The following is a 25,952-nucleotide window of genomic DNA, read 5'->3' as shown; positions in this document are numbered from 1 at the left end:
TGCTCTCTCCCCTAGAGAAGATTGATTGATAGCCTTAAACCGTGGTACTGCTACTGACCCCAACTAATATAAGGACAAAGGGTTTTAGTTGGAGCTGGAGAGAGTGTAGTTAGGCAGCAAGAGAACCTCCATACTGTCATTCAGGGAGCTGGCTTGGAGGTCCATCCCTGGAGATAATGATTAGAACTGTGGTATTTGTGAAGCACTTATTATGTGTCAAGCACAGTTCTAAGAGCTGTGGTAGGTACAAGTTAATACGGTTGGATGCAGGGCTCGTCCTATGTGGGGCTCACAGTCTAAGTAGAAGGGAGAACAGGTATTGAACTCCCATTTTACAGTTGAGGAAACTGAGGCAAAGAGAAGTTAAAAGACTTGCTCAGGGTCACACAGTAGGCATGTGGCAGAGTCAGGATTAGCACCCAGGACCCCTGACTTCCAGGCCCATGTCTTTCCAACAAGCCACACTGCTTCTCCTGAGATCAATGAAAATAGAAGAGATATCCAATGGTCCTGTATGGTTTGGGCATCTAACTACCTGGAGACAGAGGGCTGGGCCGGGTGACCCTTCCATCTCTCCTACTCCATGATTAGATGTGTCTGCAACCTGAATCAGGGGCTCAGGATATTGCTCCAGGAAGCCCAGCCTATATCCAAGACAAGAAGACTAGAGCCTAAATCCTCTGGCTCTCAGCCAGCTCTTCCAATTGCACCTGTCTTCAGTCCTCTCCTTGGGTCAGGGACTGGGCCAGTGAGCTCGAAATGCCCACAGAATGTCCAGCCCAGATCCTGTTTCACACCTGGTAGTGAGGCTGAGGGGTTGCAGGCGGATTTTATTATTCTTTCTTCGTCTGCCTTTGGTCAGAAACCTCAAACATGCCCGTCACAGATTGCCGAGCACAGAGTGTGTAGGACGAGGGTTGGGTCAAGATCAGCTTCTCCCGGGTTGTTATGGTAACTCCGCTCTCCTCCACTCCTTGGGGAGCCCGAGATCGGAGGCTGAGGAAAGGAGGCGGGGAGTGGATGTCTGAATTCAGCTCCTGGCTCTGGATCAGCTAAAGGAGGGTTGTGGGTGGCTGGAATCAAAGCAGAAAAATGTTTTATGAAGTTATTAGCAGGCTGGGGGTAAGTGCCTATTTATTTGTTTGGAGAGACAGACCCTGGGAGCGTCTGGAGAAGGGATTTGCTGTCATACTAAATAATCCCAACTGGAATTTGCTCTAATGATTTCCTAAGTGTGCTTCTGCACGGGTTTTCTCTGAAGGGTAAAAAAAACACATAACAACAACCCTCTTCTCCTTCTGTTCCTTTTTGGGGTTCAGACTGACCCTCTGTTGAATGTCTGGGTACAGCTGTGGGGTTGGGGGATGGGTCTTATCAATTTCAGCTGGAAGGAAATGTCTTTCCTGCTCCTAAGATATTATAACTGTGGTATTTATTAAGTGCTTACTATCAACCAAGCACTGTAATAAAAGCTAGGGAAGATACAAGATATCAGATGTGTGGCTCAGTGGAAAGAGCACGGGCTTTGGAGTCAGAGGTCATGGGTTCGAATCCCGGCTCGGCCACTTGTCCGCTGGGTGACTTTGGGCAAGTCACTTAACTTCTCGGTGCCTCAGTTACCTCATCTGTAAAATGGGGATTAAGACTGTGAGCCCCACGTGGGACAACCTGATTCCTCTGTGTCTACCCCAGCGCTTAGAACAGTGCTCGGCACATAGTAAGCGCTTAACAAATACCAACATTATTATTATTATTATGTACAACATTTATCTTCCTTGTATTGCTATGGCAGTAATAATAATAATAAAAACAATAATAATAACTGTGGTGTTTGTTAAGACCTTACTGTGTGTCAAGCACTGCCCTAAGCACTGGGGAAGATAAGGGTTGATCAGGTTGGACACAATCCCTGTCCCACACAGGGTTCACAGTCTAAGTAGAGGGGGAGAACAGTTACTGACTCCCCATTTTACAAATGAGGTAATTGAGGCCCAGAGAAGTTAAGTGACCTGCCCAAGGTCATACAGCAAGCACACGGTGGAGCCAGAATTAGAATCCAGGTCCTCTGACTCCCTATGCTCTTTCCACTCCTCACAACACTCTGTACCCTCACATGTCCTCTGAACTCTTGTTCTGGGTTCAATCCACCTGCAAATGAGGTGGGTTTAGAGCTTCTCTGCCCAGTGATCAGATCTTTTGGTCCTTGCTGGACAAAGATTCCAGCAGACGGTGATGAGGAGAAGAGAGTGGTAACCTCCTCCTTCTCTTGGTCAGTGGATGGGGCCTCATGAGGTCATGTTGTTCAGCTCCCTGAAGATGGCTTAGAGGACATTGATTGGCTGATTCTCCATGATTCAAGAGGCTTGGAGAATTGGGACAGAGTTGGATTTGGATTTAGGCTTGGGAGAGGCTCTTCTAAAGCCTCCATATTGATCATTCGTGTTTATTCGGGTGGATTCATTGATTTTCAAAATGGTGGCTCCTACTGCCTCCTGAGACTGTGCCAGTTAATAGCGAGGGAACATTCTATTGGTGTTCTATGAGAGAGGTGGAGGGAAGCAAGTCTTTCTGGGGCTTGTAGTCACATACATTTGCAGAGATCCATTGAGCCCAAGAATATGCCAGTGCTGACCGGTGAACATTTTAAACAGAGGTCTATGCAGACAAAACTACAAATTATAACAAGGTAATCAGCCCCTGCCTGGATCAAATTAGGCCCCCAAGATCTAGCCTGACAGAGCTCTAACTTGAGGAAGCAGCATGGCCCAGTGGAAAAAGGACAGGCCTGGGAGGCAGAGGACCTGGTTTCTGATCCTACCCCTGCCACTTACCTGCTGTGCAAACTTGGGCAAGTCAACTGATATCTCAGGGACTCAATTCCCTCATCTGTGAAATGGGGATTCAATACTTGTTCTCCCTCAGTCTGTGAGCTCAGTTTGGGACAGGAACTCTGTCTGACCTGATTAATCCGTATCTCCCTAGTGCTTAGTACAGTACTTGGCCATAGTAGGTACTTAATAAATACCAAAGATGGTGGATACCCTCTCCCCATCTCCACCACAGAGAGCAGTGAGCTGCCCTGTGGGGAGTGTCTCAGATTGGGAAAAGGTCCTTGTGCTTCTATTTCAGCGCTCATATAGTCTCCTGGCTCTCAATCAGCAAACCAAACCCAGATGCCACTTGTACCTTTTCCAGGTGGGTTACTGATCCAGCTTTCAATGCTCCTGTATACCAAAGGACTTTCATTCATTCATTCATTCATTCATTCATTCATTCATTCATTCATTCAATTGTATTTATTGAGCACTTACTGTGTGCAGAGCATTGTAATAAGTGCTTGGAATGTACAATTTAGCAACAGATAGAGACAATCCCTGCCCAACAACGGGCTCACAGTCTAAAAAGGGGAAGCAGACAGCAAAACAAAACAAGTAGTCAGTCATCAATACCATCAAGATGAATAGAATCATAGATATATACACATTAATAAAATAGAGTAATAAATAGTATATACAAATATGCACAAGTGCTGTGGGGAGGGGAAGGGGGAAGAGCAGAGGGAGGGAGTAGGGGGAATGGGGAGTAGGGAGGGGCAGAGGGAAGGGGAGGGCTCAGTCCGGGAACGGCTCCAGGAGGAGGTGAGCTCTCAGTAGGGCTTGAAGAGGGGAAGAGAGGTAGTTTGGCAGATGTGAGGAGGGAGGGCATTCCAAGTCAGTGGTAGGACGTGGGCCAGGGGTTGATTCCAAGTCAGTGGTAGGACGTGGGCCAGGGGTTGATTCCAGGTCAGTGGTAGGACGAGGGCCAGGTGTCGACGGCGGGACAGGTGAGAACGAGGCACAGTGAGGAGGTTAGCAGCAGAGGAGCAGAGTGTGAGGTCTGGGCTGTAGAAGGAGAGAAGGGAGGTGAGGTAGGAGGGGGCCACATGATGGAGAGCTTTGAAGCTAGCTCAAAGGAGGAGTTTTTGTTTCATGTGAAGGTTGATAGGCAACCACTGGAGGTTTTTGAGGAGGGAAGTGACTTCACTGTCAGAGCCATGCCCTCCCACAATGGGTTTGAACAGTGGGGTATTGCTTTCCCCCATTTTGGCCAGGGCTGCCCTAGATCCTGTCCCCTAATCCTGGTGTCTGCATGTGGAGCAAAGTTGATAGGTAAGAACATAATGTTGGGAACCTGAGAGTCTGTAAAAGCCACATTTTTCTCTAGGATTCCTGTATTCATTTTGGAATACAACCCTGCTAGCCTAACCCCCCTTTCCCCTCCCCAGCCCCTCTTCACTGAATTGGACTGCAAGCTCCCCAAAGGCAGGTCTCCTCCATATATGCTGCTTTTATGAATATTCTTAATACTCTTAAACACCTTCTAGACTGTGAGCCCATTGTTGGGTAGGGATTGTCTCTATTTGTTAGGGTATTTGTTTGGTAGGGAAGCAGCGTGGCTCAGAGGAAAGAACCTGGGCTTCGGAGTCAGAGATCATGAGTTTGACTCCCGGCTCTGCCGCTTGTCAGCTGTGTGACTGTGGGCAAGTCACTTAACATCTCTGTGCCTCAGTTACCTCATCTGTAAAATGGGGATTAACTGTGAGCCTCACGTGGGACAACCTGATTACCCTATATCTACCCCAGCGCTTAGAACAGTGCTCTGCACATAGTAAGCGCTTAACAAATACCAACATTATTATTTGTTGCCAAATTGTACTTTCCAAGCATTTAGTACAGTGCTCTGCACACAGTAAGCACTCAATAAATATGATTGAATGAATGAATACTGAGTATAATGTATTATGCAGAATACCCTATTGGTTTTTGTTTTGTTTGTTTCAGTTAAGCATTTGTTAAGCACTTACTATGTGCCAGGCACTGGGCTAGGTGCTGGGGTAGATACAAGCTAAACAGGTTGGACACAGTCCATGTCCCACATAGGGCTCAAAGTCTTCATCCCCATTTTACCAAAGAAGTAACTGAGGCACAGGGAAGTTAAGTGTTTTGCTCAGACAAATGGGGGAGCTGGGATTAGAACCCAGGTCTTCTGACTCCCAGGCCCGTGCTCTTTCCATTAGCCATGCTGTTTCTCCAATTATTGGTTTTAGTAATGATAATGATAGTATTTGTTCCATGCTTATGTTTCAAGCACTGTTCTAAGGACTGGGGTAGATAGAAGTTAATCAGGGAGGATACAGTCCCTGTCCCACATAAGGTTTACAGTCTAAGTAGGAAGGAGGGCAGAACCTACTGTTAATGTTGCTATGTGAGGAAACACCATCATATATGTGTGTGTGAGTATATGTGTGATTAATGGCGAGGATCTCATCTATACTCCCTAGTGTCTGAAAAGACTGATGTGTGACCAGAACTTCCACACTGTCTGCACATCAATCAGGACTTGGCAGCAGCTGTTGGGTTGGTTCCAAAAAGGACCTGTGAACCTGCCTGTTGGCATCGTGCTCTCTGAGAAGCCTTTCCTCAACGAGAGCAACCTCTCTCCTGATAATAATAATGGTATTTGTTAAGTGCTTACTATGTACCAAGCACTGTTCTAAACCTAATCAGGTTGTCCCACGTGGGGGTCCCAATCTTAATCCCCATTTTACAGAGGAGGTAACTGAGGCACAGAAAAGTTAAGTGGCTTGCCCAAGGTCATAAGGCGGACAAGTGGTGGAGCCAGGATTAGAACCCATGTCTTCTGACTCCCAAGATTTTTCCAAGTCATGCTGCTTCTCTGGTTGCCTGATACCAGGCAAACAGTCAGGTCTGTGTTTTTCAGGACTCTCCCTGGAGTCCTCAGATTGACATTTCAAATCACATTTCTGCCTCCTTGCTTGCATCTGCCCTTTTCCAGTTCACCACTCAGCAGATGCTTGTGTATCCTGCTGTCTTCCAATATTTTTTTTATGGTATTTGTTAGGTGCTTACTATATGCCAGGCACTGTACTGAACACTGGGGTAGATACAAGCTAATCAGGTTGGACACAGTCTCACATAGAGCTCACAGTCTTAATCCCCCTTTGCAGATACGGTAGCAGAAGAGTTACTTGCCCAAGATCACACAGCATACTAGTGGCAGTCCTGGGTTTAGAACCTAGGTCTTTCTGATTCCCAGGCCTGTGCTCTATCCATTAGGCCACACTGCTTCTCAACTGTCCTGCCCCACAAAGCTGTGCTGCTGGTAGGAGTGGCTCAATGGCAGTGAGCTGACTGTATTCCAGAACTTGCTTGTTGCTGATTGATGTTGAGTCTGGTTAGCAGGTGACTGCTCCAGCAGCTGCCTGGATTTCTGTTGCATTGTACCCTCCCAGTGCTTAGTACAGTGCTCTACACATAATAAATTATCAGTAAATACCACTGAATAACTGAGTAGATCCAGGTGTCACCACCAGCAGCCTTCAACCTTATTTGGAGATTGCCGCATATTGTCACTGCACTAGGTCTGTGAAAAGCCACGGTGGTCTTTGTGATTTGACTTTTGTCCTCTTTATCTAGCTGTGCATCACTGGGCAGTAAATTGCTTAGGTAGTGGATTTCTGCGCCTGCTTTAACCATGTCGCTCCTGCAAACCTTCGGCCGCGGCCACCACAGCTTCTGAAACCTGCCTCCTCTTCCTGGATCTGCAGTCTCAGTAGTTCCAGCCCTGGATCAGTCAATCAGTTGATCAATCAATGGTATTTATTGAGTGCTTACTGTGTGCAGACCAGTTTTCTAAGCACTCAAGAGAGTAAGGTAGGATAGAGTTGGTGGTAGGCAAGATAGCTGCTTACAAGGAACTTACAGACAAAAAGACAGACATTAAAATACTTTTAGAGTGAGTATAATAATAGAGAATAAGGATATTTACAGAAGTGGAGTGGGGCTGGGGAAGGGGTGAATATCGAAATGATTTAGGGATTCAAACCAAAGTGCATAGGCCATGCCGAAAGGAGGGCAAATAGAGGGAGTGAGGACTTAGGGGTAGCCCTCTTGATGGCAAATTCATTTAATTTCTTTCCACTATGAATTCTCTGATGTACTACTATAAGATGTGAACTTGGACAAGCAGCAGCTCAAAGTGTTAGAAGGTAGGGCTCCAAGGACAGGAGGTTAGAGCTTAGTTTTTGAGTAGGCCAAGGAAGCACCAAAATGGGAGCCTTGGTCATCCAGAAAGAGAAGCCGGGTATCCAGTAGCCGGTGGGCATGAGGTTGCCTGGACCCACTTGGTTGTTGGCTGTTCAGCTGGGAGTTGGTCACCCAGAAGGAGAAGTGGAGTGTCCTATAGCCAGCAGACATTAGGTCAACTGGACTCCTTCAGTGGTTAGTTAGTCAGCAGCTCCAAGAACCAGCGACCCCCAAATTCTACTTTAAGGCACTTTAGATATTTTATTGGTCTCTCCATTGGAGTCTCATGGCAGGCAGGGTCCCGCGGAAATAAGTTTGGTGGGGAAGAAGTTGAAATTCCAGGTTGTCTGCAATCCAGGGTCCAGTCTCAGCCACCCACCTCTACCTCTTACCTGGGTTTCGGGAAAACTGAACTCCATTTTTGCAAACAGTGGGGTTTTTAGTGGTTTATAGTATTTGTTAAGCACTTAGCTTAGGTTCTAAGGGCTGGGGTAGATTCAAGATAATCAGGCTGGACACAGTCCCTGTCCCACGTGGGCCTCACAGTTTAAATTAGAGGGAGTAGGATTTAATCCTTGTTTTACAGATGAAGTAACTGAGGCAAAGAGAAATTAAATGATTTGCCCAAGGTCACTCAGCAGACAAGTGGTGGGCCAGGATTAGAAGCCAGGTCCTCTGAACTCTCAGGCCCATGCTAGCCCATGCTAGCAGCATTGTCTAGTGGATAGAGCACAGGCCTGGGAGTCAGAAGGACCTGGGTTCTAATCCTGGCTCTATCACTTGTTTTCTGTGTGACCTTGGGCAAGTCACTTAACTTCTCTGTACCTCAGTTACCTCACCTGTAAAGTGGGGATTAAGACTGTAAACCCCTGCGAGACAGGGACTGTCCAACCTGATTAGCTTGTATCTACCCCAGCACCCAGAACAGTGCTTGACATATAGTAAGCTCTTAACAAATCCCATCGTTATTACTATTTCCACTAGGCTATGCTTCTTCTCGTAATTGGCCCACAATAACGGTCCTTTTTCCCGAGAGCAACATGCACCTAGGGAATTTAAGGGACTTTGCAGATTGTATTTCCTCTCTTCCCAGGAGCGGGATGGATGTAAGACAGAATCAATAAATCAATCAATTATAGTAATTGAACACTTTCTATGTGTAGACCACCACACTAAGCTCTTGGGAGAGTACAATAAGTTGGTAGACACATTCCCTGCCCACAAAGAGTTTACAGTCTAGAGGGGGAACAGACATAAACATAAAGAAATGAATTATGGCTAGGTGCATCAGTGCTTTGGGGCTGAGGGTGGGTTGATTATCAAGTGCCTAAAGGGTACAGACCCCCTCTCAGGGTCACACCTGCAGAGTTTCCAGTAGTCTACCAGTCTCGGCTGTGGGAGGAAGAGTCAAGCAGGGGCCTACCCATTCCATTCCTAGCTTGGACAGTGGTTAGTGAGTGGAAGGCAATCTGCTACAAGTCAAAACTCACCCGTGCTGGGCAGCAGCGAAATGGGAGAGAGTCGAGGGTGGAGACTAACGTTTACTGCGTGGAAGGCAAGAAATCTCTATGGTTACACTGTCAGAATGATTGCAGATGGAGATCCAGGCATTCTGGGATAGAAGTGTCTGTGGTGTCGCTATGGGTCAGAAGCGACTCGACGGCATAAGATAAGACAAAGGGTACAGATCTAAGTGCATAGATGACGCTGAAGGGAGAGGGCTTAATTGGAGAAGGCCTCTTGGAGGAAATGTGACCTTAATTCCTTCAACTGTATTTATTGAATGCTTACTGTGTGCAGAACCCAGTATTAAGCACTTGGGAGAGTACGATACAATAGTAAACAGGCGGGAGAAGAGTGGGGGAGAGTGGTGGTCTAGTGTCTATGGAGTGGGAGGAAGTTCCAGGACAGAGGGAGGACCTGGGAAAGAGATCGATGATGAAATAGATGAGAGGCTTTCAAGTCCCGCAGGGATATTTCAGAGAATTTTAAGGGCATGGCAGGGGTGGCGGGAGCAGCTGTTCTTGACCCTGAAGCTTCTTGCTGGGTTCCCTGAGGAAGAGGGGATTCTAGGTGACCCAGTAAGTACCCAGTAAGAAAGCAGCCAGGGCAGGTGAGAAAAAAAAGCATCCCTGCTGTTGCTGCTGCTGTTGGGACTCCAGAGTTTATGCCTCTGCTGAAGCCCAGCAAGAAGCCTTCCCGAAGCCCCAGAGATGTTAATGTCAATGTCAGGAACAGTTTCTCTTCTAAACAGCTCTGGCGGTTTTATTCCTTTATTCCTTAGGCTCTGACTGCTATGCTCTGAGTATGAGGGAGTAGGTGGGAGTCGGAGGAGTGGAGGTCCAGGGCAGATGTGGGGGGCAAGTCAGGTCTGATCTGGTGAGCACAGGCGTAGCTCTGAAAAGATAAGTTGAAATGTGGGTGCAAGCAGTGTATACATATCTGTAAATTATATATTTTAAATTCTTTTTATTATTGTCTGTCTCCCCCTTTAGACTGTAAGCTCATTAGGGACAGAGAATGTGTCTTCTAATTCTGTTGTACTCTCCCAAGCCCTGAATACAGTGCTCTGCACAAGGCAAGTGCTCAATAAATACCATTTATTGATTGAAGGAGCTTTTATAGACAAAGGTCGCATCGGAGAAAGCAGGGAAACAGCGTGACGTAGTGGAAAGAGCATGGGCCTGGTAGTCAGAAGACCTAGGTTCTAATCCCAGCTCCACCACCTGCCTGCTTTGTGGGGAAGTCACTTCACATCTCCATGCCCCAGGTTCCTCAGTTGTAAAACTGGGGATTCAATACCTGTGCTCCCTTCGTCTTAGACTTTGAGCCCCGGGTGGGACAGAGACTCCATCTCACCTGATTGATTTCCCCCCTGATTTAGAACAGTGCTCGACAGATAGTAAGCACTTAACGAATGCCATTTTTAAAAAAAGAAAGAGAAAGTGTGAACCGGAAAAAACATTTGCAGAGATTGCAAATGGCAGTATCAATGATAGAACACTGGGGCCTCGTCGCCCCATCTGCTCAGCTTTTTTCTTTCTTTTTTTTTTTGGCATTTGTTAAGTGCTTACAATGTGTCAGGCACTGCCGGGGTAGATACAAGCTAATCACATTAGACAGAGTCCATGTCCCACTTGGAGCTCACAGTCTTAATCCCCATTTAATACAGTCTTAATACCCTCTAGACTGTAAGCTCACAGTGGGCAGGGAATGGGTGCACCAGTTCTCTTCTATCGTACATTCTCTGGTATCATCCTCACCCAAGCACTTAGGACAGTGGTCTGCTCAAAATAAGTGCTCAATAAATGCCGCTGGTGGTGTTGATGATGCTGATTTTACAGATGAGGTAACTAAGGCCCAGAGAATGTTAAGTGACTTGCCCAGTGTTGCAAAGGAGACAAAGTGGAGTCGGGATTAGAATCCAGGTCTTCTGATTCTCAAGATTGTGCTCTATCCACTAGACTACGCTGCTTCTCTGCTGCTGCTTCTCCCTTCCTCTCTCCCTGATTCTCCATAAACACCAGGATTAGCCTGACTTTATGGGAAACAGCATGGCATAGTGGATAGCGCAAGGGCCTGGGAGTCATAAGGATATGGGTTCTAATCCTGGCTCCTCCACTTGTCTGCTGTGTGGCCTCAGGCAAGTCATTTCACTCCTCTGTGCCTCAGTTATCTCAACCTTAAAATGGGGATTAAGACTGTGAGGTTGAGGCGGGACAGGGACTGTGTCCAACCCAGATTTGCTTGTATCCACCCCAGTGGCACATAGTAAGTGCCTGACACATAGTAAGTGCTAACAAGTACCATTATTATTATTATTTTATTATTATCATTATTATTCTAATGAAGGGTCACTGCCAGGAGTCCCTGTTTCCTCTCCATTCCCTCTCTGCCACACAGATCTCAGAACCTAGTAGAGGGTTTGTGGGTGGGAGATGGGTGGAAATGTATGCAACTACATAAAGAGTGGAAGTGTCTCCGCTAATTTACTATTAGCACCTCTTTCCTTACAAGTGTCAGGTTCAATCTCATTGCTTCTCAATGACTTTGGGATTTTTCTTTTTCTTTTTTTTTAAGTGCTATTTGTTAAGCACTTACTATGTGCCAGGCACTGTATTAAGCGCTGGAGTAGATACATACCCATCAGGTTGGACACAATCCGTGTCCCACGTGGGGCTCAGGGTTTTAATCCCCATTTTGCAGATGAGTTCACTGAGGCATAGACATGTGAAATGACATGCCCAAGGTCACACAGCCAACACATGGTGGAGGAGGTATTAGAACTCAGGTCTTCTGACTCCCAGGCCCATGCTCTTTCCACTGGGTTACACCGCTTCTTCGAGTTATTGAGCAAGAATCCAGTGTATTGAAATGAGGCCAGAACATAATGAATTCCCAAGTCCTTATGATGCTTACCTGCTGAATGGGGAATCAGGCCCCTCACTGAGACAATAATTGTCTTTATGTTTAGATGTCCTCAAGTCTCCGTTGTCGTCTATGCCACAGATGCCACCAGATGCCATTATTTTTAATCTTCGCTGCATATGTTCTTGGAATCATTTTGTCCCGGGAATACAGAAATATCCATGTTGCATCATTTATTCACATCTAATGAACATAGACGGTCTGGTCTGTTAGCCTAAATCCATTGGTCTAGTGGATGTCTGCTATTATTTTTTATCATCATCACCATAATCATCCTTGTTTTTCATGCAGATGATGATATTGGGTAATTTTGGTCATTCCTTCATGAAATCTGATGTCATTGGCATTCTAAATCTGGGAACAGTATGTCCTAGAGAGGCTAAGTGGTAAAAACATTTTTAAGCACCTACTGTGTGCAAAGCTCTGGGAAAAAATCCCTGGATTAGAGTGATAGAATTGGTCCCTGGCTCCCAAGATGCTCACAATCTGTAAGGAATGGGGGGGAGAGAGGGCAGGCAGTTGGCAGTAGATATATAAGAAATGAAACAATAAAAGCACAAAAATCTAATAAAGAATAAAGTTTGATGCAATAATTGGATAGAGCAGTGTGGCTAAGGGAACAGGGTTTTAGCCTTCTCGCGGTTCTGAATCCAACAAGCACAACATTACAATAATTATGGTATTTGTTAAGCGCTTACTATGTGTCAGGCACTGTACTAAGTTAATCAAGTCCACATGAGACTCATAGTATAAGTCTGTGGGAGAGCAGCAGCATGGCCTAGTGGATAGAGAACGGGCCTGGGAGTCAGAAAGTCCTGGGTTCTTACCCCTGGCTCTGCCAGTTGTCTCCTGTGTGACCTTGACCAAGTCACTGAACTCCTTTGTGGCTCAGTTACCTCATCTGTAAAATGGGGATTAAGACTGTGAGCCCCTATGGGACAGAAACTGTGTCCAACCCTATTTGAAAATCAATACGATTGACTGACTGGCATTCACCCCAGCACTTAGTACACCTCTTACCTAGTTTAGTGTTTACAAATACCGGTATTATTAGCACCCCCAGCCTCAGAGACTTGGCGGTGTTCTAAAAGTTGAGAAAGCCTCATGCTATCATGTATTTCTTCTGGGCTGGAGCAGGGGTTGAGAGGAAATCTCAGTGGCGTGGGGTCTGGGTTGCTTCTCTTTCTGGCTTTGTGCCTCGTTGGTCTGCTGACAAAGGAAACCCCTGGAGCCTAACCTTCCGGCAGTTACATCGTATGTCGGAGCAGGGGGTGATGGGAAGTCCCAACGTTAAGTGACTCGCGTAGGCTCAAACAGCAGATTAGCTGCACATTTGAGGAAAAATTCAGACTCTCTAGACTCCTAGGCCACGGCTCTGTTCCATGAGAGCCAAGCTGCCTCATGGGTGAACCAGATCTGGTACTTCAATTCCAGAACCATGTCAGTGAGAACGTTGAAGAAAGGAGGGTACCCTCGGAAACACCTGCAAGGCCAGGCTAGGGAACCCTAAGGGGAAAGGCCGGAGGAAGAGGTCAAGCAGCCAGGAGCAGCTGGGAACTTGTGGCAGAAGAAAAGAGACCCAGCCCACAGCCCAAACTGCTGAAATCTGCCCTTGTTAGAGATCCCAGAATTCCTTCCCCCTCCCATTGCTGCCCTGGCTTCTGCTCAGATATCCGTTGATGCTTTTTCTAGCTAGCGTTTAGTTCCAGGTCTCTTTCTCAATGAAGGAGAGAGTGAGACTTGACTATTTGAGTCACTCTCAGCGCACCTGTGCCTTCTTTGGGGAACATTCCTCTTGCTGGCCTATTTCAGAAAGCCAACGGCCCAGCCACAGTCCCTGGAGTTAGTTAGTATTCCTTATCAATAGACAAAGTGACACTCTCCGATCAGTCAATCAATGTTATTTATTGAGTGCTTACTGTGTGAAGAGCACTCATTGCTTGGGAGAGTATGATGTAACGGTTGGTAGACATGTTTCTCTGCCCACTGGAAGCTTACAGTCTAGGCGGAGTGACAGGCATTAAAATAAATTACGGATATGTTCATAAGTGTTGTGGAGCTGAGGGTGGGATGAATAAAGGGTGCAAATCCAAATGCAAGGGTGATGCAGAAAGGACAAGGGGTAAGGGAAATGAGGGTTTAGTCAGGGAAGGCCTCTTGGAGGAGATGTGATTTGAATAGGGCTTTGAAGGGGGAAAGAGTGATGGTCTGTCGGATATGAAGGGGAAGGGAGCTCCAGACGAGAGGTGAAACATGGGCAAGGGGTCGCTGGCAAGATAGACAAGATTGAGATGTGGTGAGCATGGTTAGTGTTAGAGAAGTGAAGTGAAAGAGGCCTGAAGATCCTTCTCCATTCTCAGATTTTGGAAATGTTCAGCTTGACTTTAGATATCCTTTGACCATCCTCTTAGCACATGGTGGAGTGGAGGTTTTTAGTATTCTGGCTAGACCCGAGTCAGGGCGTGGATCAGTTTCAGTCTTCCAGTCTGCCCTGCCTGGGCCCGACACAGACACTGAAAGGCCCATTTCTGGCAGGTCGAGCCCTTGCCTGGCACCTCAGAGAGTCCACCAGCTCAATGGCAGCTACTTGAGCAAAATTCTGCCAGGCAAAATTCTGCTGGGAGCCCGTTCTTTTGGGAGTCAAAGAAAGAGAACACGCCTTCTGTCAGTAGTGGGCCATGGCAGGAAAGCGGGAGAGAGGGAAGCACCACCCCTGGCCACTGGGTCATCTTCTGTGCTCTGGTGGTGGAGCTCTGCACGAGTGCTCAATAAATACCACTGATCGATTGATTAATTGATATAATCATGTTTCCAATGGGGGTCAGACCCAGGGGCCCTGGGGATGTTCTGGGGAGATCAATCTCTGCCAAGGACTTGGGCCTAGAAAAGCCGCTTCCTCTAATGAGGTGAAAAGACAGTCTGGGCCGGCATCCAGTGTCCAGCAGCCTGCGGGCCCTAGCCGACTCTGGGGGGCCTTGCGGACAGACTGGGGCCTTCTCCCTTATCTCCCCTTCTCGTGCCTCCCGAGCCCCCTCCTCATACAGATCCTGAGACCCCGTGCAGAGCCAGTGCAGGCCTGTGATAGATCAAACACCCAGCCAGCCGGGATCTCCATGCTGGGGGCGGGTCTGGCGCTTTGAACCTCGTTTGAACCTTCGGGGCTCAAGTTCGTTTACTTTGGGCCCAATGTGATTTCCTGTTGCGAAGAGAAAACTCCAGGATTTGAAGATCTTAAAAAAAAGAAGGTCTTGGATTTGAATCGGTCCCTACAAAACAACATGTTGATGAGTTAAGTATAAATGAATTAGAAACATGTGGATTGAATTTCCCTCCCAACACTCAAGGACTTTAGAATGAAAGGGAAAAGGGTTTTGTCACAGCACAGCCTGCTCACACCGAGCCCCAAGCGTCTGAGACCTCACTAGTGGTGGCGGAGAGGCTGGAGAAGCCTGTAGCTTCTCCTCGATTCCCCAATGGGCTGCCAGGGCAGGGGGAAGGGGCCACCGAGGAAAGGGAGGGTTGGGAAGGGATGAGAAGGAGGTCACTGAATGGTGTCCCAGACCTGGACACCTCAACTGAGCATCTGTTAAAAGTCCCTCCCCACCCCGCTGTATGCTTCCCTCTGATCTCCCACTCCCAGAATCCTCTCTAGTGCCCCTCGGGTTCATTGACCTCTAGGCATGGCAGTCAATCCATCAATCCACTGCTGATATTTACTGAGCATCTACTGAGAGCAAAGCACTATCCTAATCAATCTGTAGTACTTATTGAGCCCTAATTCTTTGCAGAGCAGCGTATTAAGTGCTTGAGAGTATAACAGAGTTGGTAAACATGATCCTTGCCCTCAGGGAGTTTACAATGTAGTGCAGGAGAAAAATGCTAAAATAAATTACAGCTAGGGGAGGCAATGGAATATTAGGCTATGTATGGTTGGATCGTTGGGGTGGGAGATGGGGCGAATACCTAAGGGCTTGGCTCTCTGACCACAACCCAGCCCACACAGTTTGCTCCCCTAATGCCAACCTACTCACTATACCTCGATCTCATCTAGCTCATCAATAACCGCTTGCCAGTGTACTGTCTGGCCTGCAACTTCCTCCTCCTAATCCAGTAGATCACCACTCTTTCCACCTCTAAAGTTGTCTTAAAATCTCATCTCCTTCAAGAGAGGTCTTCCCCCACAAAGCCCTCATTTCCTGTACTCCATCTCCCTTCTGCATCACCCTGGCACTTGGATTGTACCCTTTAAGCTCTTTGATATTCACCCCACCCTCAGACCCACAGTACTTTTGGACAGATCCTTATACCTTGCATTTCCCCATCTGTATTTATTCTGATGTCTGCCTCCCCTTGTAGACTGTAAACTCCTTGTGTAAGCTCGTTACGAACTGGGAAAGTGTTTTGCCGACTCTGTTAAACTGTACTCTCCCAAGTGCTTATCACAGTGTTCTACACATAGTAAGTGTGCAGTGAATATGATTGATTAATTATCGAAAAGGGTTGTATCTTCCAACTCAGCTGTGCTGTACTTTTCCAAGTGCTTAATACAGTGCTTTGCACACAGTAGACATTCAATAAATGCCATTGATTGACTAATAAATACGGGCTCAAGTGCATGGATGATGCAGTATGGAGGCAAATAGAATGGGGAGAGGAGAGATGAATCAGGGAAGTCTTCCTCGAGGAAATGGGATTTTTAATAAGGCTCTGTAAATGGGGAGAGTGATTGCCTGCCAGCTGCAAAGGTTTGGGAGAAGACCCCTGAAGCAAAGTAGGCCTACTCTTCCTTCAAGGCAGGAGACAGGCAAGCAGGTGAGAGAACCAGCTTGGCCTAGTGAACAGAGCATGAGCACGAGAAGAGGAGGCAGGAGCTGCTGGATTGATGTCCTGGCACACTTTTGGACCCCTTTCCCCAGCAACCCACCTTCTCTCCAGTCCTCCTGCCTCAGTGGTGGCTCGCTAGCCCCCAACTTCTGTGCCACGGTCACGGGAGGCCTGAATCCCAGCCAGGTCTGGCCCAGGCCAGCAGGAGAGAGATCCAACTCTCTTCCAGAGCAGCCCCTTTTCCAGCCCAGCCACCGCCCTCTGCCAATCAGCGATACAAGGCAAACAGCTCTCGGCTCTACTCTTAAGATCTTCTTCCCGGATAATTCATCCCAGCCTCATTTGGCTTCAGCGCAAGGAAACCCAGACTTTCAAGTGTCTCGCTCCTGTGGAGGTCTCATGGAGACACCCCCGCCCATGCCCCCCTTACCCCAAACCCCACCTCAAGGGTCATCGCTCACTCGTTTGGTCTGAACCCTCCCCCCGTACCCAGGATGGTACCTTCATCCGGGTGTCTCCTGAGAGGCCATAGCCATGGTGGTGGGTCAACCCTGCCTGCCTTCCCTCACAGACATTTGTCCTTGGCAAAGCTAGCCAGACTCTGGCCATAATCTCCATCCTGTCTCCCTGCCCAGCTGCCGTCTGTCTCTGACAAAGCACAGGCCACGTTGGGCCTCTTCTTCACTGACCTACTTCTCATCCCCCTTCTTCCCTTCCCTATGGTCAGGGAGGCAGGGAGGTATCTCAGCAGGGCCTCCTTTGATGCAACTTATTCTCGGGTGCCCATCTTAATGTGGTATTCGTGAAGCCCTTACTATGTGCCAAGCACTGTGCTAAGTGGTTGGGTACACAGCATCAGATCAGACACAGTCCCGGTCCCACAAGGGGTTCACAGAACTGGGTTTAGAACCTAGTTCTGACCACTAAACCTGTGTTCTTTCCTTTAGGCCACACTACCGCTTTATCAGGTGTTTAGATTCTATCCGGTGGTAGCCTCCTTCTCCCTCATCTCCTCTGGCTTGGTCTTCAGCTGTGCCCTCGAATGCCGCAGCCGCACCCTCAGACACCCAGTAAGATGCTTCAGTTCAGGTAGCGTGATAGAGTCAAGGTTCCTGGGTCTGGGTGTCAGACTGCCCCTAGGTGACATGAAGCCCAAGGGGACATACTATCAGATGAGACACAGTCCCTGTCCAACATGGGGTTCACAGACTGAGTAGGAAGGAGACCAGGTACTGAATCCCCACTTTACAGATGAGGAAACTGAATCACGGAGAAGAGAAGTGACTTGGTGGTGACATAACCTCCCTGACTTCTTCATGGGTGCCAGGCTCTCCAGCCTTAGGGCTGGGGGGCGGGGGGAGGGAGGGGATCTTGGCCCAACCCTCTTACCTAGAGTGGAAAAGAATCTGGAATGTTGCTGGGGCTCCAGAGTCTAATGGAGTTGGTGGATCACCCAGCTCCTTGGTGACAGGGTTCATACTGGTTACTCCAGACTTCAATGGGCAGGTGGGTGTCTGAGTAGTAATAATAATAATAGTAGAAGTAGTAGCAGTAATAGAAGTTGAACTCATCGTAGTATAAGCAGTAATAACAGTAGCAGTCATAGTAGAAGTAGCTGTAGTAGAAGAGTAGCAGAAGTATTATGTCTGACCCAATTAGCTTGTATCTATCTCACACTTAGTACAGAAAGTTCTTAAATGTTATTAAAAAGCCCCCTCCCATGGGTGCCTATCCAGCTCCATGCCAAGCAGAAACTCTTCATCAGTGGGCCCTCCCTCAGCTCTCTGACCTCTGGGCATTTGAAATTCACCTCAGCCTCAACCCCACAGCACTTATGTTTGTATCATTCCATTATCTATCATAAATTATTTCTATTGATATCGGCCTCCCTTCTTGATCGTGAGCTTGGTGCAGGCGGGGAGCATGTCTGCCAACTCTGTTGTGTCGTACTCTCCCAAGCGCTTTAGTATGGTGCTCTGCGCAGAGTAAGCACTCAGTAAATGCCAGTGATCGAGCGACCGATTGATCAAGCTCTCAATAAATACCATGGATTGAGAGGATGTTCAGGTAGCAGGTCTGGATGAGTAGGTGGGTGGTACTCTGTCTACTGCTGCCCGCAGACACTCCAAGGGCATTCAAAGGACACTCAGATCTGCCCCCTGCAAGATGAATACTTGTTTCCAAGGAGTCCGCCGCCTGGCTCTTTAGATTGGTGAAGTTGCTGACTCTCCTTCTCCTTGGAAGCAGAATAGGGAACCCTGAGAGAGGGTGGCGTCTGATTGAAGGCTTTAGAGAAGGCACTTAAGAGCTGGGTAGTGGATGGCCTGAGAGAGGGGCCAGGAGGCCAGTTCTGTCTTCCGGAGGAGTCTGGGAAGGAAGGTCCCAGCCTCTACCTCTCCCTGAGAAGGATGGCACCAAGGGAGCCACCGTTGTTGAGAGTGCTGGACTGGCTCCTCAGACAGTCGATCCTCCTTTGAAGGGTGTTCGTGCCCTTGGCCACCCTGAAGAAGGAGGACGGCCAAACCCCAAGGGCTGCACCTGCAGGGCCCTGCTTACCCCTCCACCAGTTGGAAGGGATTGCTGGGCTGGCCTGCCCCTCCCCTTTCTCTAAGTCTGGTGATGGCCAGAAGGGAGCTCGGTCCACCCTGGGCTGATGAATGAACTCTTCAGATTCATTTCCATCCTGATTAATTTCTCCTGACTCCACAGACCTAACCACTTAATCCTCTTTATAAGCTTTTGAAGTGCCGGTTTTGAAGTAAACATTACCAAGAGGAGAAAACAGCAGGCGACAAACACACACACACACTCGCTTAGCTCTCCCCTTCATTTATTATTATTATTTTTATTATTATTATCATTAGTAAGTTCACATCTCCCCCAAGAGACCTTCCCTGATTAAGCCCTCTTTTCCCCTGCTCCCTCTCCCTCTGCATCTTCTATGATAATAATATGTGTTAAGTGCTTAATGTGTGCCAAGCACTGTATTAAGCTCTGAGGTAGATACAGAATAATCATGTCAGACATAGTCCCTGTCCCTCAAGGGGCTCACAGTCAACAGGTAGGAAAGAAACAGATATTTAATCCCCATTTTACAGATGAGAAAACTGATGCAAGGTCACACAACAGACAAGTGGCAGAGCCAGGATTACAACCAAGGTCCTTTGACTCCCAGGCTCATGCTGTTTCCATTAGGCCATATTGCTTTTCTCCCTCTCTCTTCTTCTCTCTTTGTCTCTCTGTCTCTCTGTCTCTCCCCCTCCCCCTGCTTTTCCTCCTCCCTCCTTTCTCCATCCCCCCTTTTTCCCTCCTCTCTTCCCTCCCTTCCCCTTCTGCCTGTGGTAGTTACTGACAGTGGCCTATCTTTTGAAGAGGGCTGTGGAAGGGATGCCCTGCTCCCACAGTCTGGATGATTTCCTCTTCTCCACTCTGTGGACAGATGAGTGTCCAGAGGAAGCAAAGCCAGTTGTTTGTCAAGTCAGACAAAATGGCCTAGGACTAAAGCGAGAGTCTAGATCAGCAGATTGCACTGAGCACTTCTGGCAAGGGTACATTTTTCATTTTGAGCTCGGCACTGAAAATAATAATAGTCATGGTAGCTGCTAAGTATTTACTATGGGCCCAGCTCTGGGATAGGTTAAAGATCTGGACACAGTCTTTGACCCACATGGGGCTCACAGTCTAATGGGGAGGGAGGCCAGATATTGAATCCCCAGTATACCGATGAGGAACTGAAGCTCAAACAAGTTTAGTCACTCACCCAAGGTGACAAGGGGCAGAACCAGGATTAGAAATCAGGTCTTTCTGACTTCTAGTCGTGTGCTTTGCCTGTTAGACCACCCTGCTTCTCAGGGAGGCAGAGAAAAAGGTACAAAGCATGAAATGGGGGGCAAGAGTTTTTGGGGTGAGGGTTGGAGACTGGGAGGGAAAAGGCTTTGAAAGGCTAACAACAGGTCTTGTAGCTACAATTCCGGGCCTTTTCAGACCTGATTTTCCTCTCAGAGATCGGAGAAGGAGCAAGTCCGAGGGGCCACCCCTAACAACTGGTTGGCCCACTGGGGCTTTGGTTAGCAGAGCACTGCCCTAGGTGTCTGGGAAAGACAGAAGGAAGAAGAAGATGTGATCCCCGTCCTGCTCACAATCTAACATGGGGGACGAGTCAATTTTTTCCCCATATAAAGTGAGAAGGCTTATCTAATCTTGGCTCCGCCACTTGTCTGCTGTGTGACCTTGGACAAGTCACGTAACTTCTCCAGGCCTCAGTTACCTCATCTGTAAAATGGAGATTGAGATTGAGAGCCCCAAGAGGGACATGGTCTAGGTCCAAATTGATTAACTTGGGTCTACCCCAGCTAATATACCTAGCACATAGTAAGCACTTAAGAGATACCATTTTTTTAAACAACAAAACTTTGGCAGATAGTAGCATCTAAGACCTAAGGGAATCAATTAATCAGATATGGACAAATGAACAGATGGCATGAAAGAATGTGCAGAGATGACCGAGGGGATAATCTGAGTAGGCAGTCAATGGGATTAATCAGGGAAGCTTTCCTGGAGGAGGAGGTATTTAGGATGGGCTCTGAAGGCTGAGAAGATATGGTTCACTTAAGCTTAAGGTATTTCAGGCATGGGAGAGGAATGATTGGATCTGCCTGGGCTGGGGAGAAGGTAAGATTTCCCAACTCAGTCTGACAAATGTCCTTTTTTTAAAAAAAAATGGTATTTATTAAGCACCTTCTGTATGTCCAACACTGTTCTAAGCACTGGCATAGGTGGCATAGGTACATTTAAATTTGGTTGGCCACTGTCCTGTCCCTGTCCTGCATGGGGCTCCCAGAGTAAGTAAGAGGGAGAACAGGTATTGCACACCCATTTTACAGTTGAGGAAACTGAAGCACAGAGAAGTTTTGACTTACCCAATGTCACACAGCAAGCAATTGGCAGAGCTGGGATTCAAACCCAGGCGCTCTGACTGTCAGACCTGAGCTCTTTCCGTAATTCATTTACTTCTATTAATGTCTGTCTCCCCTTCTAGTCTGCAAGCTCGTTGTGGGTGGGGGCTTGTCTACCAACTCTCTTATATAGTACTTTCCCAAGTGCTTAGTACGGTGCTCTGCACACAGTAAACACTCAGTAAAGACTATTGATTGTTTGATTGATTGAGGAACCTCCATGTGACAGAGCAGGGTTTTGGGTCTCTGGGGGGGGAAAGAAGCAGCTCCGGCAGAAGCTTTGGGGGAGAGAGGCAGAGGAGAGGCAGGGTGCTTGCGCATTAGATTTTGTCAGTATTTCGTCCTCATCAACGTTGACTGAGCGCCTTCTACATCCAGAACACTGTACTAAGTGCTTAAGATAGTACAATAGAGCTTACAGTCTAGGAGAAGAGGTACGCCTACTGGGCTCCTACTGTGTATGAAGCACTCTACAGGTCACCTACTCTGTACAGATCTCTGAACTGAGCATTTATAGTATACAAAGCACTGTACTGAGCAACTGCTGTGGACTCTGCACTATACTGAGCACCTACTGGGTACAGAGCACTTCACTGAGCCCTACTACAAGAACATGGGCCTGGGAGTCAGAGGACCTGGGTTTTCATCCTGGCTCTGCCATGTGTCTGCTGGGTGCCTTAGGCAAATCACTTAAATCCTCTGTGCCTTAGGTACCTCATCTGTAAAAAGGAGATTAAATCCTACTCCCTTCCTATTTAGACCGTGAGCCCCATGTGGGGCAGGGATTATGTTCAATCTGTGTAACATGTATCTACCTAAGCAGGTGATAGGTGATAGGGTGACATGACCGGGAAGGTGGAAGGGAATGGTGGGAATGAAGTAATATTGTCCCATCTGGCCAAGATTTGTGGGAGAGCTCTGGAGAAAGTCTGCCCACTTAGGGTGAAACCCTGGGGAGAAAGTGTTTTTGGAGGAGGATTTTGAGGCTGGCAGGGATTTGATTCAGCAGATCAGAGAGGGGAGGGGGTGGCATGCAGAGATGAGAGGCAGGTCAGTTGTAAGAGAGGGACAGTTCTCAGGTTAGGATGGATGGAGCCAAGGGGTTGAGCTGGGGTGGAATGGGAAAAGAGAGCAGATTGGAAGAATGGAGAGCGCTAAAGTCAACTATTAGCTGTTTCAGTTTTAGAAGAGAAGAGTGATGGGAGAGTTTTTGAGGAAAGCAGAGTGGCGTTCCAGTCGGGTGTTTTAAAAAAAAGGATACATAAGAAAAGCACAGGCCCGTTATTATGCAAATCCTCATCTGTTTGTTGAATCAACAGCTCTGGCGCTGTTTAATAATAGCCCACACAACCACTCCTCCCGACCAGGATATTCTACGTCGGTGTCTAATTCGACGCAGCTGAGTGCACGTTGCCAAGGGAGGATGCAGGGCGGCTGGAGGGCTGGGGGCAGCGTCCGCAGTCATACCAATGGGTTCCGGCCCGTCCGGTGTCCCAGGCCACTGCGCTGGACCAGGATGGCTCTAGGTTCTGAGTGTGGGGGCCAGGGGCTGGGGGGAAGTCAGGCAGAACTCTCCCCTCTGTGCCCTCTTTTGTACTGGCAGCCAGATAGAAGTGGGGTTCAGCAGTAAGTGCTTAGTACAGTGCTCTGCACATAGTAAGAACTCAGTAAATACAATTGATTGATTGATTGAGGTGTCCAAACTGGGTCCTGGAGCAACAGTGCTGACTCCATAGTGGAAGTTGAATCACCCTCCCTCAAACACAGGCTCTCCTCTCCCCATTGCTGGCCTCAGGCGCTCAGTCCCCGACCCGCCAGAGAGACAATCGTATATATTGAGTGCTTACTGTGTGCAGAGCACTCTACTAAGTGCTTGGGAGAATACAAGATGACAATATAACAGGCACATTCCCTACCCACAACGAGCTTACATTCTGGAGGGGGATGGGATCTGAGCCGAGGTGGGACATTCAAGTAGGCTGTTGGGACACATAGGAGTGTTGAAGGAGAGAGTAAGGTAAAGCCGTGCCTTATTAACAACAATAATAATAGTGAGTGGTATTTGTTAAGAGTTTACTATGTGTCAAGCACTGTTCTAAGCACTGGGATAGACACGGGGTAATCAGGTTGTCCCATGGGGGGGCTCACACTTTAATACCCATTTTACAGATGAGGTAACTGAGGCACAGGGAAATTAAGTGACTCGCCTAAGGTCACATGGCAGACGAGTCAGATCATTGCTAGAGTTGGGAGGCACCACCATTTCAGGCCCGCCAGCCTTTCACCACCTGTTCTTTCTTTCCTAACCCATCAGTGGTGTTTATTGAGTACTCACTGTGTGCACTATACTAAATAATTGGACGAGTACAATGTGACAGAGTTGATAGGCATGTTCCCTGCCCACGAGGAGCTTACAGTTTCCTAGTAGGTTTATTTTTCCGCTGTGTGGTGAGAAGTGTTCATCTCCGGAGAAGCAGGAATTTGTCTGGGCTTATGCTTTTGAGTCATTTCTGAGCCATAGTAAATCTATGGCACATCTCACTCAGAAAGCTCCACCTCCATCTGCAGTTGTTCCGGTAATGTATCCAGAGAGTTTACTGGGTAAAAATCCGGAAGTGGTTTATCATTACCTCCTTCCACACAATAAACTTGAGTCTCCGCCCTCGAGTCTCTCCCGTGCTGCTGCTGCCCAGCACAGGTGAGTTTTGACTTGTAGCAGATTGCCTTCCATTCGCTAACCACTTGCCAAGCTAGGATTGGAGTGAGAAGGCCTCTGCTTGACTCTCCCTCCAGTAGTCGAGACTGGTGGCGTATTGGAAACTCTCCAGGTGTGATCCTGAGCCCGGGGAGCAGGAATTAGCCCTTTGAAAAACTAAATTCCTAGCCTTGGTTAAAAGAATGCTGGGGCGGGGAAGGGGCTAGAATTGGGATTCAGGAGGCACTAGGATGGGGAAGTCGAAAATCAGAGACCCCAGCAGGCAGTGTGCTCTAGTGGGAAGAGTGTGAATGTGGGAGTCAGAAGACCAGACTTTTATCCCAGTTCTGTCACTGTCCTGCTGTGTGACCCTGGGCAAGTCACTTGTCCTCCCTGGGTCTAAGTGGATTTAATAATGTCTGTCTCTCCCTACCTCATCCCCAGGAGGCTAAATTCATATTGCTAAAATGCCATGTGAAAGTATTTTGAAAAAATGAAAATTATGTACAAATTTAAGCAACTAGCCTCCTGTTATTGTATTCTCCTAAATGCTTAGTACACTGCTCTGCTCACAGTACATGCTCAATAAATTTCACTATCGATTGACTCCTGTATGGACTGGATCTAAACCCTCACAAACAAGTCACTGTTGTCATAATAAGAACAATAAAAATGGCATTTATTATGCTCTCAGAAATGTGCTTTTAATAAGGCTTTGAAAATGGGGAGAGTGGTGGTCTGGCCTATGTGAAGGGGAAGGGAGTTCGAAATTGTGGTTGGTGTGGCAAAGGGGTCAGGGTTGAGATAGGTGAGATCGAGGTACAGTGAGTAGGTTGGCATGGGAGGAGTGAAGCTTGTGAGCTGGGTTGCAGTTGGAGAGCAGGGAGGTAAGGTAGAAGGGGTTGAGCTGATTGAGTGCTTTAAGACCAATGGTAAGGAATCCTCAGAACTCAGGAGAGCTAACGAGCCAGGGCTGGGTGAAGCACAGCGGTCAAAATTCAGGTCCTGGATTCATTCAATAGTATTTATTGAGCACTTACTATGTACAGAGCACTGTACTAAGCGCTTGGAATGTACAAATCAGTAACAGATAGAGTCCCTGCCCTTTGATGGGCTTACAGTCTGGATCTGATGACTTCCCCCATCATATCTCTACCAGACATGGGATGGACCCGCTGACAGCTCAGGATGAAAGTGGCTGACCGGTCACCCCAGCAGGACCTGCCTGGATCCCATGGCTGTCCTGGTTTCTGCTGGTCCTGAAGGATTGTTTTCCCATCCCTCTAGCCCAGTGTCCCCTCAAGGCTGGACCAGAAACTGTCTGAGTCACGTTGAGCAGGAGAAGGGGTCATTGCCCCATCTCCAGGGTGGCTGGCAGGTCACGGGACAGCTTGTTCAGTTGCGTGGCTGCAGTCTGGCAGATAGAACCTAAGAATTGGGATATTTGGGAAGTGTTTACTATATGCCGAACACTGTGCTCAAAAGCAAAGAGTAGACAGAAGATCATGAGGTTAGACTTGGTCCCTGACTCCTGTGGGCTCGTGCTCTTAACAGGGAAAGAGTTGGATATTAACTCCCGATTTTACAGATGAGAAAACAGAGACACAGAAAAGGAAAAGACTTTCCCAAGGCCACATAGCAGGGAAGTGGCAAAGTCAGGATTAGGACCCAGGTCTCCTGACTCCTTAGGCCCGTGCTGTTTCCAGTAGGCCGCAAAGCTTCCCTAGAGGATGAAAGCAGTGGTGCCTGGAAGGGGTAGGAGAATGGGGATGTGGGGGTGGTTTCCTCTCCAGTCTCCCCACTTATCGCTCAGGGCCCACAGGCTGTCAGGAAGAATAGTTTGATTTGGCCATCTTTCTACCGTGGTGGAGGGGAGAAGAGAGAGGATGGATTGGTACTGAGGAGGGGAGGGTAGAGGAGGAAGAGGATGAGGAAGGAGGCTTTACTATTGCCAACTGAAGTGTT

At 47.8% G+C, this 25,952-nt stretch overlaps 1 protein-coding gene and 1 non-coding gene across 3 annotated transcripts in view; both read left to right on the top strand.

Moving 5' to 3' along the window:
• NTRK3 (neurotrophic receptor tyrosine kinase 3) overlaps positions 1 to 25,952 on the top strand; it is a 364,188-nt gene that overhangs the window by 163,109 nt on the left and 175,127 nt on the right. The window lies entirely within an intron of this gene.
• Positions 8,428 to 8,565, top strand: LOC114812558. The gene has a single exon (XR_003760209.1). It is a non-coding gene; the product is annotated as a small nucleolar RNA SNORA7 (small nucleolar RNA).

Source organism: Ornithorhynchus anatinus, chromosome 5 (genome assembly GCF_004115215.2).
Source record: "Ornithorhynchus anatinus isolate Pmale09 chromosome 5, mOrnAna1.pri.v4, whole genome shotgun sequence".
Taxonomy (NCBI): Eukaryota; Metazoa; Chordata; class Mammalia; order Monotremata; family Ornithorhynchidae; genus Ornithorhynchus; species Ornithorhynchus anatinus.
Note: the sequence above shows the minus strand (reverse complement) of the source record. Positions and strands in the feature narration are given on the sequence as shown.